The sequence below is a fragment of the Heterodontus francisci genome, chromosome 30, assembly GCF_036365525.1.
Source record: "Heterodontus francisci isolate sHetFra1 chromosome 30, sHetFra1.hap1, whole genome shotgun sequence".
Taxonomy (NCBI): domain Eukaryota; kingdom Metazoa; phylum Chordata; class Chondrichthyes; order Heterodontiformes; family Heterodontidae; genus Heterodontus; species Heterodontus francisci.
This window is the reverse complement of record NC_090400.1, coordinates 14,957,407-14,975,191: the sequence shown is the minus strand read 5'-3', so window position 1 is coordinate 14,975,191 and position 17,785 is coordinate 14,957,407. Positions and strand designations below refer to the sequence as shown.

The window sequence follows — 17,785 nt, the reverse complement described above, 5'->3', positions numbered from 1 at the left end:
AGTGCTCATCTAAATACCTCTTAAATGTTGTGAGGGTTCCTGCCTCTACCACCCCTTCAGGCAGTGTGTTCCAGATTCCAACCACCCTCTGGGTGAACATTTTTTTTCCTCAACTCCCCTCTAAACGTCTTGCCCTTTAATCTATACCTCCTGGCTACTGACACCTCCGCTCAGGGAAAATGTTCCTTCCCATCTATCCTATCAATGCCCCTCATAATTTTGTATACCTCAATCAGGTCCCCCCCTCAGCTTTCTCTACTCCATGGAAAACAACCCTTGCCTATCCAGTCTCTCTTCATAACCGAAATGCTCCAGCCCAGGCAACATCCTGGTGCATCTCCTCTGCTCCCTCTCCAGTGCAATCACATCCTTCCTATAGTGTGGTGACCAGAACTGTACAGAGTAGACCAGCTATGGCCTAACCAATGTTTTATACAGCTCCATCATAACCTCCCTGCTCTTATATTCTATGCCTCGGCTAATAAAGGCAAGTATCCCATATCCCTTCCTAACCACCTTATCTACTTGTGCTGCTGCCTTCAGTGATCTATGGACAAGCACCCCAAGGTCCATCTGACCCTCTGTACACCCTAGGGTCCTACCATCCATTGTATATTCCCTTGCCTTGTTAGTCCTCCCAAAGTGCATCACCTCACACTTCTCAGAATTAAACTCCATCTGCCACTGCTCCACCCATCTTACCAGTCCATCTATATCATCCTGTAATCTAAGGCTTTCCTCCTCACTATTTATGACACCACCAATTTTCGTGTCGTCTGCGAACTTACTGATCATACCTCCTATATTCACGTCTAAATCATTCATGTACACTACAGACAGTAAAGGTCCCAGCACCAACCTCTGCGGTACCCCACTGGTCACAGGCCTCCATTCGCAAAAACAACCCTTGACCATCACCCCCTGCCTCCTTCCACTAAGCCAATTTTGGATCCAATTTGCCAAATTACCCTGGATCCCATGGGCTCTTACCTTCTTAACCAATCTCCCATGCGGGACCTTATCAAAAGCCTTACTGAAGTCCATGTGGACTACATCAACTGCTATACCTTCATCTACATATCTAGTCACCTTCTCAAAAAATTCAATCAAATTTGTTAGACACGATCTCCCCCTGACAAAGCCATGCTGACTATCCCTGAATAATCTCTGCCTCTCCAAGTGGAAATTAATCCTCTGTCTCAGAATGTTTTCCAATAATTTCCCTACCACTGACATTAGACTCACAGGCCTATAATTACCAGGTTTATCCCTGCTACCCTTCTTGAATAACGGTACCACATTCGCTATCCTCCAGTCCTCTGGTACCTGTTCCTATGTTCCTACGTACCTCTCCTGTGGCCAGAGAGGATTTGAGAATTTGTGTTAGAGCCCCTGCCATCTCCTCCCTTGCCTCACATAGTAGCCTGGGATACATCTCATCTGGGCCTGGGGATTGATCCACCTTTAAGCCCACTAATACTTCCTCCTTTTCAATACTAATTTGATCAAGTATATCACAATCCCCCTCCCTGATCACTACACCTACATCGTCCCTCTCCATAGTGAACACAGATGAAAAGTAATCATTCAAAACCTCACCAATGTCCTCCGGCTCCACACACACATTGCCACTTTGGTCCCTGGGCCCCACCTTTTCCCTGGTTATCCTCTTGCCCTTAATATGTTTATAAAACGCCTTGGGATTTTCCTTTATCTTGTCTGCCAGTGATTTTTCATGTCCCCTCTTCGCTCTCAATTACTTTTTTTTTCCAATAAGTACTCCCCTAAACTTTCCATACTCCTCTAGGGCCTCTGCTGTTTTCAGTACTCTGAATCTGTCATATGCCTCCTTTTTTTTCCCTAATCCAATCCTCTATATCCCTTGACATCCAGGGTTCCCTTGACTTGTTCGTCCTACCCTTCACCTTTAAGGGAACATGTTGGATCTGAACCCTCACTATTTCCTTTCTGAATTACTCGAACTGGTCTGATGTAGACTTTCCTACAAGAAGCTGCTCCCAGTCAACTTTGGCCAGATGCTGTTTTATCATATTAAAATCGGCCTTCCCCCAATTCAGTACTTTTATTTCTGGTCCCTCTATGTCCTTTTCCATAACTACTTTAAATCTTAGAGTTATGGTCACTATCCCCAAAATGCTCCCCCATTGCCACTTCTACCACAGGTCTGGCTTCATTCCCTAGGATGAAGTCCAATACCGCTCCTCCTTTTGTAGGACTCATTACGTGCTGGCTCAAAAAGCTCTCCTGAATGCACTTGAAGAATTACGCCCCCTTTAAGCTTTTTGCACTAATACTATCCCCTCTAATATAGGAGAAGCTGAAATCCCCTATTATCCCATTATTTTTGCACCTCTCAGATTTGCCTACATATCTGCTCCTCTATCTCTGACTGTTTGGAGGCCTGTAGTACACTCCCAGCCAAGTGATTGCCCCATTTTTGTTTTTACGTTCTACCCATATGGCCTCATTAGAAGAACCTTCTAAGATATTATCCCTCCTTACTGCAGTAGTTGACTCCTTAATAAACAGTGCAATGCCACCTCCTCTTTTACCCACTCCCCTATCACGTCTGAAGATTCTATACTCTGGGATATTAAGCTGCCAGTCCTGCCCTTCCCTCAACCATGTCTCAGTGATAGTAATAACATCATAATCCCATGTGTTAATGAACGCCCTCAATTCATCTGACTTACTAGTGAGACTCCTTGCATTAAAATAGATACAATCCAGCCCTGCATTATTTGCTTGAGCCTTAACAGGTCTACATTTACTCTGCCCTCCAGACTGACTTAGCTTCTCTTCTATATTTGATTGTATATCACCCCCTATTGTGCTTCCACTCTATCTCATCCCCCTGCCAAATTAGTTTAAACCGCCACCCTCCCCCACCGCCCCCAACAGCACTAGCAAACCTCCCAGCAAGGATGTTGGTCCCTTAATTATTGCCTTAATTGCCAACTGAGTGGCTTGCTCAGCCATTTCAGAGGGCAGTTAAGAATAGAAACATAGAAAATAGGAGGAGTAGACCATTCAGCCCTTCGAACCTGCTCCGCCATTCATTATGATCATGGCCGATCATCCAACTCAGTAACCTGTTCCCGCTTTCGCCCCATACCCTTTGATCCCTTTAGACCCAAGAGTTATATCTAACTCCTTCTTGAAAACATACAATGTTTTGGCCTCAACTGCTTTCTGTGGTAGCGAATTCCACAGGCTCACCACTCTCTGGGTGAAGAAATTCCTCCTCATCTCAGTCCTGAAAGGTCTACCCCGTATCCTTAGACTATAGCCCCTGATTCTGGACTCCCCCACCATCGGGAACATCCTTCCTGCATCTACCCTGTCAAGTCCTGTTAGAATTTTATAGGTTTCTAGGAGATCCCCCCCAACATTGCTCTGGGTCTGGAGTCACATGTAGGCCAGACCAGGTAAAGACAGCAGATTTCCTTCCCTAAAAAGGACATTAGTGAACCAGATGGGTATTTACAACAATTGATGATAGTTTCATAGCGCCATTACTGAGACTAGTATTCAACTCTAGATTTTTTTTTATATTAATTGCATTTAAATTCCACCAGCTGCCATGGTGGGATTTGAACCAGAGTCCCCAGGGTATAAGCCTGGGCCTCTGGATTACTCGTTCACTGACATTACCGCGACACCACTGCATTGTTATTGTTTTCCCCCTTATTTTTTGGGAGCTTTATTCTGCAGACAACCTTGCTATACGTGTCTTGGAAATCCCTGATGCTGACTCTGTTGTTAATGCTCATTAAAACCTACCTCCTTGACCAAGCTTTCGGTCACCTGTTCCAGTATCTTCTAATGCGGCTCAAATTTTGTTTGCTATCGATCCTGTGAAGCACTTTGGGGCGTTTACTACGTAAGAGGCGCTATATAAATGCAAGTTGTTGTTTTGGGGTAAAGAGATCAAAAATACCTGTACAAAACATAAGAGAACAAAGTTAATTCCCAGGCAGTAATCCATGCCAGAAGGGTTTCTCCCCACTGTGTAAAACTTCCAGTTAGGAGATGATCAGACATGTGGTTTATTACTAGTATAGTCACCATCAAACCCACAGTGACAGCCCACACCCCTTTGTTAGAATAACCAATAGGCACATAAACACTTTAGATACAGAACCCACTTTGCTAAACACCTCTGATTAGTCCGCGAACATGACTGAGTTTCTGGTCACTTGCCACCTTGATTCTCCACCCCACTGACCTCTGTCAATGTTCCCTCCAAGCTTCAGGGCCATGCAGTAACCCAGAAGTTCCTGCGCAGACTAAGCACAAGTCAGCCCCTATAAGTTATCACTCATGCATGCCATGCAAAAAAATGTAAAACTCCCATGCACTTAAATGAATAGGCAGTGCACAACAAAAAAAAAAATTAGAGGGAATGTTCCTCTCTGTCCTTGGCCTCCTATACTGTTCCAAGGATGCTCAATGCAAGCTTAAGGAACAGGACCTCATCTTTCTATTCGGTATTTTACAGGCTTTAAGCTTGAATATTGACTAAACTTTAGAATTAAACCACAGCTCCCATTTTCTCAGACAGCAGGTATTGATAATGGAGGATGACCGGAAGCGCAGATGCTGCCTGACCTTTGGAGTGTTCCCAGCATTTCTGCTTTTATTCTAGATATGGCCCTCTAACACAGTGATAATAGATACCAGATTTCAAGGTATTTAAGATTTCATGCACAGTGGATTCCCAACCTCAGCATTGCGAGTGAGGAGGTTGGAGGCAGCCAAGCAGACATCAGATATAAAAGGGAAGAGGGTCTCCATTCATCTTCCCAGTCAAAGAATGATCCTTGTGATGGGAAAAATAGAGGGGAGAAATTAACCTAAAGAGCTAGCGAAAACACACACTATTTTCTATCAACTGTACCTGAAAACAGAAATCTTCCTAAATTCAGCAGCAGTAGGGAGAAAAATTCAAAAACTATCTTGAAAATTTACATCATCGCTGAAAGTCCAGTGCAGTGGTAAGTCTCACAACTCATTTGTACAGAACTGGAATCAAACTGTAGGCAAACTATGAACTTCAGTTGCCAGTATAAACTCTGCAACTTAAACACACTTAATCAATCAGCTGAGGACATGTTTTGCAATGCTAATAGCAAAGTGATTCCTTTTGTTAGATTTGCCAGTTTTCTGGAAATTTGTTATTATGCATTTCAAGAGAACCAGCTCTGCTTAATCAACACTTCCAATTCGTAAAACAAAGACATGAACCATTTATGTCTTTCCTCCATCTCAATTCTTTCCCCTCCTTAAGCCACTGACTTGTGCTGATGCAAGGTTCCGAAGGAACCAGCTATCCTCAAATGCCTCACTCTCCCCCTAACCAATCTTCATACAGGTATACCGGCAAGTCTAGACCTCTCCTGGATTGAGACCACAAAAGCACACTTTACAGCAGAGGTCATTAAATAGCAGGCAGTACAGAGAACTATGGCAGATTTTCTCCTTCAACTGCCCTAGGGACACAGAGGTTAATTGTAACACCACTGTCACTGCTGAAATACAGCACAGACCAAGATATCTCAGATTAACAAGACATCTTTGTATGGCTGAATAATATGCCCTGTTGGGGTGCATGACCTTTGAGAACAATTACAGTGCATAGTTCTTCGAGGTGAGCAAAAACTAGCCGAGCAGCATTCCAAAGTAAACCAGGCTCACAGCCTCACTTACCTTCTTTCTCACTGTATCTATCAGGTTATAGAATTACAGACATGCAACTCATTTTTTAAAAATGTAATTTCAATCCTTGCCTTTCTGATCTACCTTTAAACTCAATACATCTATTGTAATGTAATATCTCATGCAAACTATCAACTAGAGACAGAACTGCCCAGCTTTTGCATTAATATAACTTCACTGAATTTGGCCTAACCATCAGCCTCAAGAAAACGAACATCATGGGGCAGGATGTCAGAAATGCTCCATCCATCAATATTGGCGACCACGCTCTGGAAGTGGTTCAAGAGTTCACCTACCTAGGCTCAACTATCACCAGTAACCTGTCTCTAGATGCAGAAATCAACAAGCGCATGGGTAAGGCTTCCACTGCTATGTTCAGACTGGCCAAGAGAGTGTGGGAAAATGGCGCACTGACACGGAACACAAAAGTCCGAGTGTATCAGGCCTGTGTCCTCAGTACCTTGCTCTACGGCAGCGAGGCCTGGACAACGTATGCCAGCCAAGAGCGACGTCTCAATTCATTCCATCTTCGCTGCCTTCGGAGAATACTTGGCATCAGGTGGCAGGACTATATCTCCAACACAGAAGTCCTTGAAGCGGCCAACATCCCCAGCTTATACACACTACTGAGTCAGCGGCGCTTGAGATGGCTTGGCCATGTGAGCCGCATGGAAGATGGCAGGATCCCCAAAGACACATTGTACAGCGAGCTCGCCACTGGTATCAGACCCACCGGCCGTCCATGTCTCCGTTATAAAGACGTCTGCAAACGCGACATGAAATCGTGTGACATTGATCACAAGTCGTGGGAGTCAGTTGCCAGCATTCGCCAGAGCTGGCGGGCAGCCATAAAGACAGGGCTAAATTGTGGCGAGTCGAAGAGACTTAGTAGTTGGCAGGAAAAAAGACAGAGGCGCAAGGGGAGAGCCAACTGTGCAACAGCCCCAACAAACAAATTTCTCTGCAGCACCTGTGGAAGAGCCTGTCACTCCAGAATTGGCCTTTATAGCCACTCCAGGCGCTGCTTCACAAACCACTGACCACCTCCAGGCGCGTATCCATTGTCTCTCGAGATAAGGAGGCCCAAAAGAAAGAAAAAGAAAAAGAACTGAATGTTACAACACAGAAAATTGGCCAATTGGCCCATCAAGTTTGTGCTGGTATTATAGCCACATGAGCCACTTACTCCAATCCCACTCTGTTGCTCACTCCTATACTTTTTGGTGTTCTTTTTCAAGCAACCATCAATTTTAAAAAAAATGAATTTATGGACTCTGCTTCAACAATGGTTTGCAGCACAGAGAGAAATGGAATTAAAAGGGAGATGACAGACCTTTTGTTATTAGTTATCTTAAATTGGCGCTTTCTCCTTATCATTGTTTTCACTGGTCAGTGCAATCCATTGCTACTGATTTTATCACAATACTTTATATGCTTGAAGGCTTCTGTCAGGTCACCCCCAAATCTTCTCAGCTCAAGTGGATAAAAACTCTTCAACTTCTCAAGTGACACTTTGTGGTTAACCCCTCATACATATCAGCTGTGGCTCAGAGGTAACACGCTCACATCCGAGTCTGAAGGTCATTGGTTCAAGTCCCATTCCAGAAACTTGAGCACATAAGCCAGGTGTAGTGCTGAAGGATTGCTGCTTTTCAGATGAGACGATTAGCAGAGGTCTCATCTGCCCTCTCGCGTCCAATTTCAAATAAGAGCAAGGCGTTCTCAGTGTCCTGGCCAGTACTTAAACCCTCAATATCTCGAAAACAGATTACATGGTGATTTCATTGCTGTTTGTTGGACCTCGCTATGCGCAAATTGGCTGCCAAGTTTCCTATATTATAATAGATGCTACATTTCCTAAATACTTCACTGGGACATCCTGAGGTTGTGAAAAGTGCTTTATAAATACATGTCTGTGTTCTTTTGTCCTGGTAATATTCCAGTGAACCTTTGCTGCATTTTTCCATTGTTTTAAATCCTTTCAATAATGAAGCGCTTCAATTGCCAGATATGTTGGACAATTTCATTTTTGAAGGTATGAGTCCTTCTCATTTTCTTCATAGCCACGAAGAGAAGGCAACATCCTTTGACTCCTCCAGCAGTGTTACTCAAAGCTGGCTGCTAGCAGTCATACAGCCCAGGGACAGCTGTCTTTCTCACCCCCACCGCCCCCCATCATTTCCACTTCCTCCCCTAAACTCAAAGGAGGAGCTTCTTTCCTCTCTGGAGTGGTGGATGAGAAGGGCAACTTAGCAGCATCCATAATATTTTTTTAAAAACTATTACAAATACAATCATGAAGATTGAAATAAATTGAGGAAGAAAGCTTAATAAAAGTCCATTAATGCAGTTATCTGATCAACAAGTCAACACAAAACTCTCACCAGCTGTTCATCATACCCAAATTTAATTTTCAAATAACTGCGGAATCATTTCAAGTAAAGTTGATTTTAAATCAGCACAGAATCCCATTACCACACTTAAGAGTCTCCTAAGATAGTTATCGTGAAATTCTCACAGGTAGAGTTAGTTTACCTGGTATGAGAGCACATGGCACACATAGCCATGTCTCAAAAGCTTAGATGCAGGATGACAAGGCTTAGGGATTTCACTCTCCAGGGATTCTGCCCAGCCTTAACCAGCTATAACTTCACAGCTGATTCGCACAGAGCACTTGCTGCTGCTGTTTGCCCAGCTAGGACTGCCCAATAAAGACATTATCTCAGGTTATGAATAACAAATATTTAATTCATAAGCAATAAACAATTGAATATTTCCTACACAAGGTGTACTGCAGTTTCAGTTTGTAAAAGAAACCTTCCTTCAAGTTGTGGAGTTTGACAGTTTTCACTCTTGCACAGAATAGACCAACATGAACTTATACCAGGGTGTTGAGATGGTGGATTACATCACCTTATTTGCACAAGCATGAAATGTGATGTTAAGACCACAAGTTCACTGCCAGTAGTCAGGTTCAAGCTGCTACTGGCCACCACTGCAGCAGCTATTCAGTGAGTCTTTGTTTACGGTTCACAGCAAAGTGCACCTGCTCAGGTTATTGCAGGTAAACAGATAACAAATTTCTCCTGTGGTGCTGCTCAGGACAAACAGATCTGTCTCTCTGGTTACTTCTGACTTTTGTTTTTGTCCTCATCTTCTGCACTCACTCACTATTTGCCTCTCCCTGTTCTTCCTACCAAAATGTATTACTTCACACCTCACTGCCTTAAATTTAACCTATGTGTCTGCGCATTTCACCAGTCTATGTCTCCCTGCAGTCTGTTACCATTCTCCTCATTGTTTACTACATCTTTAAGTTTGTCATCTGCTTCGAAATTACACACTAGTCCAAGTCCAAGTCATTCATTTACATCAAAGAATTGTGATCCTAATACTGACCTATGGGCCATACCACTGTATACTTCCCTCCATTCTGAAAAAAAATTGTCTATCTCCTGTCCCTTAAGCAATGTCATATCCATACTGCTATTGTCCCTTAATCCCATAGACTTCAAATTTTGCGAACAAGTCTATTGTGTGTTATTTTGTCAAATGCCTTTATAAGTCCATATATGAACATAAACTGCACTATGCTCATCAACTCTGTCCATTACTTTAAAGAACTCAATCAAGTCTGTCAAACACAATTAGCCTTTAACAAATCAGTGCTGACTCATTTATTAGCCCATACTTTTCCAAATGCCAATTAACTTTGTCCTGGATTGTTGCCTCAAAAGTTTCCCCACTGCTGACGTTAAGTTGCCAGGGTTATTCCACTCCCTTTTCTTCAAAAAAACAGTAGTATAACATTTGCAATCCTTCAATCCTCTGGCACAACCCCTATATCTATAAAGAATTGGAAGACTTTAGCTAGCACCTCACAATTTCAACCCTTACTTCACTCAATAACCCAGACTGCATCCCATCCAGACTTTTCTACTTTGAGGACTCCCAACCTTTTAAGTACCTCCTCTTTATCTATTTTTATCCTATCCAATATCACTATCACCTCCTCCTTTACTGCGACCGTTTCAACCACTTTACATTTGTCACAAACCATATTCCACGATTTTATTATACAGTGGAAGCTTCATATACTGTACAATATAAGAAAACTGATTTTAAGCTAAAATTCGCTCCTTATCTAGCTGAATCAAACTTTAGAGAATGATGCACCAAGAGTTATTAATAAATAGTTAACTGCAACGCATCAAAGCTGATGCAAAGGATTAATCTAGGAAGCAAGTTGGGATGATAGTTTCAGGCTAGGGTTGAGGTTAGATGGAGGCCTGACAAAACTGTAAAACAGCAAGTATAACTGTTTTTAAAAATTCATTTACGGGATGTGGGCATCACCGGCTATGCCAGCATTTAAAACCCATCCCTATTTGCCCTTGAGATGGTGGTGGTGAATAGTCTTCTTGAATACAAATGGCTAGGCCATTTCACAGGGCAGTTAAGAGTCAACCACATTGCTGTGGGTCTGGAGTCATATATGGGCCGGGCCAGACCAGGACATTAGTGAACCAGATGGATTTTTAAGATAATCCGGTAGTTTCGTAGTCACCATTACTAATGCTAGTTTTTTATTCCAAACTTATTTAATTAATTGAATTTAAATTCCCCAGCTGCTATGGTGGAACTTGAACTCATGTCTGTAGATCATTAGTACAAGTCTCTAGATTACTAGTCCAGTAACATAACTACTACACTTACATATTATCAGATTGTGAAAAACACGGCTTCAGCATTTGCCAGGATACCACTAACACCTCAGAAGACAGAGCTCAGGCAACAAATAAATTGTCCAACATACAGTAGTATAGGTGTTAAATTACTGGATTAGTATTCCAGAGAATGCAAGCTCAAATTCCATTCTGGCAGTTTAAAAATAAAACGTTACTAAAGAGTTGACCATGAAGATATCAGATTAGTGTATAAACTGGTTTATTAAATGTCCTTTAAGGAAGGAAATCTGCTCTCCTTACCCAGTCTGACCTATACGTGACTCCAGTCCCACACCATTGTAGCTGACTTTTAACTGCCCTACGAATTGGCTTCACATGCCACTCAGTCATGGCAACTAGGGATGGGCAATAAATTCTGACCTTGGCAGTGACATCCACATCCTGAGAATATTAAAAATATATAAAGATTCTGGAAGAAAATCTTTATTTAGTTTCAGCTATACTACATTCTAAAAAGGTACAAATAGGCTTTTTTATAACTGGCCTATTACTGATGTTAACTATCTATCTGAACATTGAAGGGAAGAGGCTGCGGCTCTGCACCTGGGGGAAGCGAGGTAGACTGGTAGAGTGGTGGGGGAGGTGCACTGGGCAAGCAGGCAGGGAGACAGGCAGGCTGAGCAAGCACCGGGCCCGAGTAAAAAAGATTCCACCACGATTGCTGCCCAGGTGGGGAGGCCAGGAATTGGACAGTGGTTGGCAGGGGCCAAGACTGACAGCACTGTACAAGGGCAATGTAACATTAGGAAAGCTTCTCTTAGCATCTGATTGGTCCCTACATTTAAATACGGGTATAAGATTGCTGCTACTCAAGAAAATATGAACAGCAAAGACTAACCACATTATGTGAAACAAATAATAATTTAATGCAGATACTCGTGATAACCATCAGTATAATGAATCATATGCATTAAATTCAGGTTCTTTTGCTTGGACATTCATACAAAAACTATCTGTACCCTTCAAATAAAGTCCAGCTAGTAATAACCCTTCCCCTCTGCAAAGAAAGTATCAGTTTATATGATGCTCCCCACTTCTGAAATTTCCAAACTTTTCAAAAACAGGGCCAACCAACATTTTGTATACAACAATCTAGTGAAACAACTTCAAACAGTATTGTCTTTTTCTGGCTAGAACTTGTCAACAGATATATAAGTACAGATCTTTCTCAACATTTTTCTAATCTATAATGGCCATCAGGACAAAACTTCCTACTTAAGCCAAATCAAACACTTTTGCCCCTTATTTAGAAGCTCAGCTTTAAAAAAAATATACAGTCACCATGCATGCGTAACAGAGGCAACCGCATATATCACAAATAAAGCTGACCATTTCCAAATACCAGGGAGGTTCGTTACAAAGGCATGTGTTAAACATATTGATTAAATCAGGCAGTACAAGTCTTTCACACCTCAATTCTGTTCTTTTCTTTTTTCTTTCTTTTGGGCCTCCTTATCTCGAGAGACAATGGATACGCGCCTGGAGGTGGTCAGTGGTTTGTGTTCTGTATTTACTGATTTACATACTGCTTCACAATACACCTCCACATGAATCTCTTCCAATTCCATCTATCTCACTTCAGCCTTTCTATCTCTCTATTCACCTATTCTCTCATGTACTCATCTAGTTTCCTTTTGAAAGCTTCTACGTCAGAAGTCACAAACCTTTTCCTGAGTGAGAACTACTTCTGATAAAAGAAAAGAACGCGTTTGCGGACAACGCCACTACTAGGTGGCACACTACTCACACATGTGCAAATGACAAACATCCACACTGTCTCAGGCAGCTACCAGTAATAAAGATGGCTCTGCTCAATCTGGCACAAAAAGCCCTTCCCCCAGTAGCTGCTTCTCTTCGCGCCACCCCCCCACCCCAGCCTGCTCGCTAGTTGTCGCTCATTCCGCACCGCACCCCGCCCCCCACCAATCACTCCCCAGCTCGCCACTCTGCCCCCAACGTTAGCCGCTGGGAGCCCCCCCTAACGTTCGCCGCTGGGAGCCCCCCAACCCACCGCTCATTCGCCACTCCCCCAGCGTTTGCCAACTGCCACCCCGCTCTCTCCCCCCCCCCACCCCCCAATTCGCCACTGGCTCAATTGGATTAATACTGGTAGGATGACATGAGCAATCAGAAGCATTATGTAAACTACTCAAAGGCCAACATGAGCTACTGATAGCTGGTGATCGACATGTTGGTGACCCCTGATATACATTATTCGCCTCAGTCACTTTCTATGGTCACAAGTTCCACATACCAACCACTCTCTGCAAGTTAAAGGGATTAATTGTGGTGCTCAAAATGATTAAAGCAGGTTGATTTTTCTCTCTGTACACCCTATTTCCTCTGGCTGGTGTGTCCAGAACAAGGAGGCATAACCTGACAATTAGAGCCAGACCATTCAGGAGTAATATCAGGAAGCACTTCTTTACACAATGAGTAGTCGAAATCTGGAATTTTCCTCCTTCAAAAGGCCACTGAGACTAGCTCAATCGAAAGTTTCAAAACTCAGACTGATGGACTTTGGTTAGGAAAGGATATTAAGAGTTACAGAACCAAGGTAGATAAGAGCTAAGATTTCACTAAATGACAGAACAAGCTGGAGGACTGAACGGCCTACTCCTGTTCCTGCGATCTGCTATTGGTCTCTAATACAAGATACTGATCAGTCATTATAAATGACAAAATTCCAATTCATTATAAAACAGACAAATCATGCTAACACCAACATGTCTGATGAGGCGGAATCTGTACTCGTCAATCTCCAGTAGTCTTTCTTGCAGGTAGGTTGAGCTGTGGAACACAGTTATGATATTTAGTTACTAACTTGGTCTGTCAAGGCTATTCAAGCACATCGACTTTGGCTTCCAGCCTTAGCAATCTGGCCAACCAAGCCCGGACAACCCACATTCTATTGTACATTTGCATCGCTTCCTTACTACTTGACTTGGAAGTTTGGACAGGGCTGCTGCCTAGTTGATGGATAAATCATAAATCAGATCACAAAGCTCCTGTTACGTATCTGTGAGGAAAGACTGAGGCAAATTAAAGGGGAACAAGAATCTTAAGTTTCACAGCACTCACCCAAGCGACCCAAAAAGACAAGGAGTTTGGAAAGGGCTCAGGGTCACCAACTCAGATAATCCCGATCCTAAACAGGTCCCAAGATTAACCAGAATGTAATTATATAAAAGCAAAATATTGCAGATGCTGGAAATCTCAAACAAAAACAAAGTGCTGGAAATACTCAACAGGTCTGGCAACATCGGTGAAGAAAGAGTTAACGTTTCAAGTCTTTTCAAGGCTTTTCATCAGAAAGGTGATGAAAGGTCACAGATCTGAAACGTCAACTGTTTCTCTCTCCACAGATGCTGCCAGACCAATAATTATAGTTTGACGAAGAAAGTTTGCAGGTTGGCAGACACTTTCTAAAACAACACACCTCTTTATTTTCTATACTTGTGACAGTTGAGGGGGTGACGGGCACCTTCCAGACCTGGAGACAACACACCAGGGAAGACCTGCCATGGGCAAAACACCAAGTTTCCTTGTGACCATGGACTTGTGTGGAGTTGCGCAATACCTGACCCCACCTTGGTCCGCAGACAGGGGACATGTACAGAGCCAAAGATGACCCAAACTAAAACCAAGCAGCCTCCGCTTCCCGAAGGGAAGGTGATGCGACCATCATCGGCCCCACGGCGCTAAGACCCCGCGGACACCATCGGCCGACACTCCTCTCAGCCCGACCGGACGGGAAGCCCAAACTGCACCGCTACCTGTTATTGATGAGGCGGCGAAGGCGCATAACCCGGTGAGCAAGCGGACAAGAACAGTACTTACAGTCAGAGAGCAAAGCTAATCAATGGCAGGAACAACCGTGGCTGCAGCTTCAAGGCGACCATCCCCCCAGCACGCAGGGCAGCTCGAGCCGCACCGCGGGGGGCAAGGGAGGGAGAAAGCACGCACTGCCCTCAACTAATAAAGCAGGATTTCATTCATCAGGGAAAAATTAATAATAGTTTTATAGATCAAAGAATTAAAACCATGGTCTGATTCAAATACGATGCATTTTCTTTAATTACTAGGGATTATATTATAAATCCTCCCTCTATAAAATAATAGTACATTCCACATACTCTTCGCTCCGCCCCTAAGGTACGGAATGAGCCACTGTAGGAGAGGGGGGAACTATATAGACTGACCTTGAAACAGTTAACCCACTCAGATCTAAACCTTGAGAATAAGCTGTATAATTATAATAGAAAATATTTATTTTGAGGTGGAAGAAATTTGGTTGACAATAAATGCAATCTTATAATAGTGACTTGAATTATTCACCCTCCCCAGTATCAGGAGTGGTGCTGGAGATATGGTGACGTAGGCTGACAAGTTGGCCAAGTGGGGAATAAGTTGAAGGAAATTGCTGATTAATGCTGAATGAGTGAATGTGGCGCTGAAGGTCTAGGGGCTTAGTCTGGGGAGGAGAGGGTACTAATAAAGTATATATTTGCTAACTTACAAACTAATAGGAGTTGATTTGTTCAAATATTTAATGTATGAGTTGACTGCTGTTATCTTTTCCTGGGTGTAGTCTCAACATGACTCAGTTGGCGACATTTCACTTTCCACCCCACCAGCCTCCACATCCAAAGGACCATCATCCGCCACATCCAGCGTGATGCCACTACCAAACGCATCTTCCCCTCCCTTCCCCTGTCAGCGTTCCCAAGGGATCGTTCCCTCCGCGACACCCTGGTCCACTCCTCCATTACCCCCACCACCTCGTCACCTTCCCCTGCAATCGCAGGAGGTGTAATACTTGCCCATTTACCTCCTCTCTCCTCACTATCCCAGGCCCCAAACACTCCTTTCGGGTGAAGCAGCAACTTACATGTACTTCTTTCAATGTAGTATACTGTATTCGCTGCTCACAATGTGGTCTCCTCTACATTGGGGAGACCAAACGCAGATTGGGAGACCGCTTTGTGGAACACTTCCGCTCAGTCCGTAAGCATGACCCCGAGCTTCCAGTTGCTTGCCATTTCAACAACCCCCACTCTCATGCTCACATCTCTGTCCTGGGATTGCTGCAGTGTTCCAGCGAACATCAACGCAAGCTCGAGGAACAGCATCTCATTTACCGATTAGGCACGCTACAGCCTGCCAGACTGAACATTGAATTTAATAATTTCAGAGCATGATGGGTCCCCCATTTTATGTTGAGTTATTTTTTCTTTTTTATTTGGTTATTTTATTTTAGGTTTTTTAGTGTGTTTTGTTTGTTTCTACTGTGCCTACCCACTTTCTGTTTTTTAAAAAAAAAATTAATGTTTGTGCTTGGAGTGCTTTGTGCTTTACAGTCAATTCACACCCTCTCTGCACTAATGCTTTGTCTTTCAGCACACCATTAACATACAGTTTGCCTTTGTTCCATGACCTTCTGGTCAGTTATTCTCTGTGACCTAGTCTTATCAACAGCTCTTTTGTTACATCTTGCCCCACCCCCGCTTTACTTGCTTTAAAACCTTTTACATTTCTAATATTTGTCAGTTCTGAAGAAGGGTCACTAACCTGAAACTCGGTTAACTCAGCTTCTCTCTCCACAGATGCTGCCAGACCTGCTGTGTATTTCCAGCATTTCTTGTTTTTATTTCAGATTTCCAGCATCTGCAGTATTTTGCTTTTATTATATCCGTTGGCGACATGTTCCATCTTGGCTGACACTCCAGTGCAGCACTGCCGGAGGCACTGTCTTTTGGATAAGGTGTTAAACCGAGTCACCCACCTACTCTTTTGCGTAGTGGATGTAAAATGTCTTGTGGCACTATTTCAGAGTTATGTTCTGACCAACATTTAACCAGCACTACTGTAGTTTGTGTTTGCTACTTGTGGGAGCCTGCTGTTTGCAAATCAGCTGCCCTTACACTACACCAGTGACTACACTACCTTTCAGAAGTAAAGTTCTATAAAGTGATTTGGGATGCCCTAACATTGTGTAATGTGCTGCATAAATATAAGTCTTTACTGCATGCCTATCTACCTTTATGGTCACATTTGGCATGTGCCATGTTCATTATGAGTCCCATCGATTCCTCATCTACATGCTGCATCTCTTCACACCAATGAACTTGGATTCAGCTTCCAGATATGTGCTGACAACCCCTTGCCACATCTCCCACTTTTAAAAACCTACTCATAGACTACTGCTTTAACCATGCTTTTTGTCATCTTTTACTGTTCTTACAACTCTTGCTTGGAGTCCAATTGTTCTTGTGAAGTCCTTTGCTACATTTCACTGAGCTAAGGGCAGTATTTGAGTGCAAATTGTTTTGTTTGTGGTTGACTTCTGTTGTTGCTCATGTATACAAACTGTTACTGTGTCTCTGTTAGTCTTCCCAATCTCTAACATTCTGTCTCACTTTCTCTCCTTCATCTTCTCCCTGTCCATGGTGATGTTGATTCTATAGATCTCTCTTTTTCTCAATATTCTTTACGTAAGACTACTTTCTTCTGTCTCCACTTTCTATCCTGCGTGTCTCCTCCATACTCTGTATGTTTTTAATCCAATTCACTTTTGCAATTTACTCATTTTGCATATTGTATCTTTTTGAAAGCTCAGGTTAACCAGCAAGATCGCAATCAGTAAATGCCAGATCAAAGGTGACTACCAGAATGGGCTGGGAGGGAACATTTGGGAGATTCTGCAACATGCATGAAAAAAATGATAAGCAGGTGTTTGGGACCTAGAAGAGAGTGGGAAGTAATTCATTTTGTAGGTGGGACTTACCTTCCAGGAGCGGAGCAGATAAGCAGGAAGAACACGGAGTGAGGAGCGGATAAATAGAGCCCGAGGATCGCAGCCTAGAGCACTTACCTTCCGGGAGAGGAGCGGACCTGCGGGAAGAACACGGAGAAAGGAGCGGATAAATAGAGCCCAAGGACCGTGGCCTAAAGCACTTACCTTCCGGGAGAGCAGCAGAGAGGAGCGGAACTGCGGGAAGAACATGGAGCAAGGAGCGGATAAATAGAGCCCAAGGATCGCGGCCTAAAGCACTTACCTTCCGGGAGAGCAGCAGAGAGGAGCGGACCTGCGGGAAGAACACGGAGCAAGGAGCGGATAAATAGAGCCCGAGGACCGCAGCCTAGAGCACTTACCTTCCGGGAGAGCAGTGGAGAGGAGTGGACCTGCGGGAAGAACACAGAGCGAGGAGCGGATAAATAGAGCCCGAGGACCGCAGCCTAGAGCACTTACCTTCCGGGAGAGCAATGGAGAGGAGTCCAGGCGCTTAGGAGTTTGA

General features: G+C 43.5%; 1 protein-coding gene across 9 annotated transcripts in view; it reads right to left on the bottom strand.

Annotated features, from left to right (window-relative positions):
- The window catches only part of LOC137346590 (NADPH--cytochrome P450 reductase-like), a 105,219-nt gene extending 90,796 nt beyond the window's left edge, over positions 1 to 14,423 (bottom strand). For 2 of the 9 annotated variants that reach the window (XM_068010109.1, XM_068010112.1), the window contains exons 1-2: positions 14,328 to 14,423; positions 3,805 to 3,961 (exon numbers count right to left, since the gene is read on the bottom strand). The gene's annotated coding sequence lies outside the window, so the exon portion shown is untranslated. Of the gene's footprint in view, positions 1 to 3,804; positions 3,962 to 4,746; positions 4,839 to 13,213; positions 13,232 to 13,568; positions 13,636 to 14,327 lie in introns of those variants that run through there. The other 7 variants (XM_068010115.1, XM_068010116.1, XM_068010110.1 and 4 more) reach the window with 6 other exon arrangements.
- Positions 14,424 to 17,785: the final 3,362 nt, after the last annotated feature.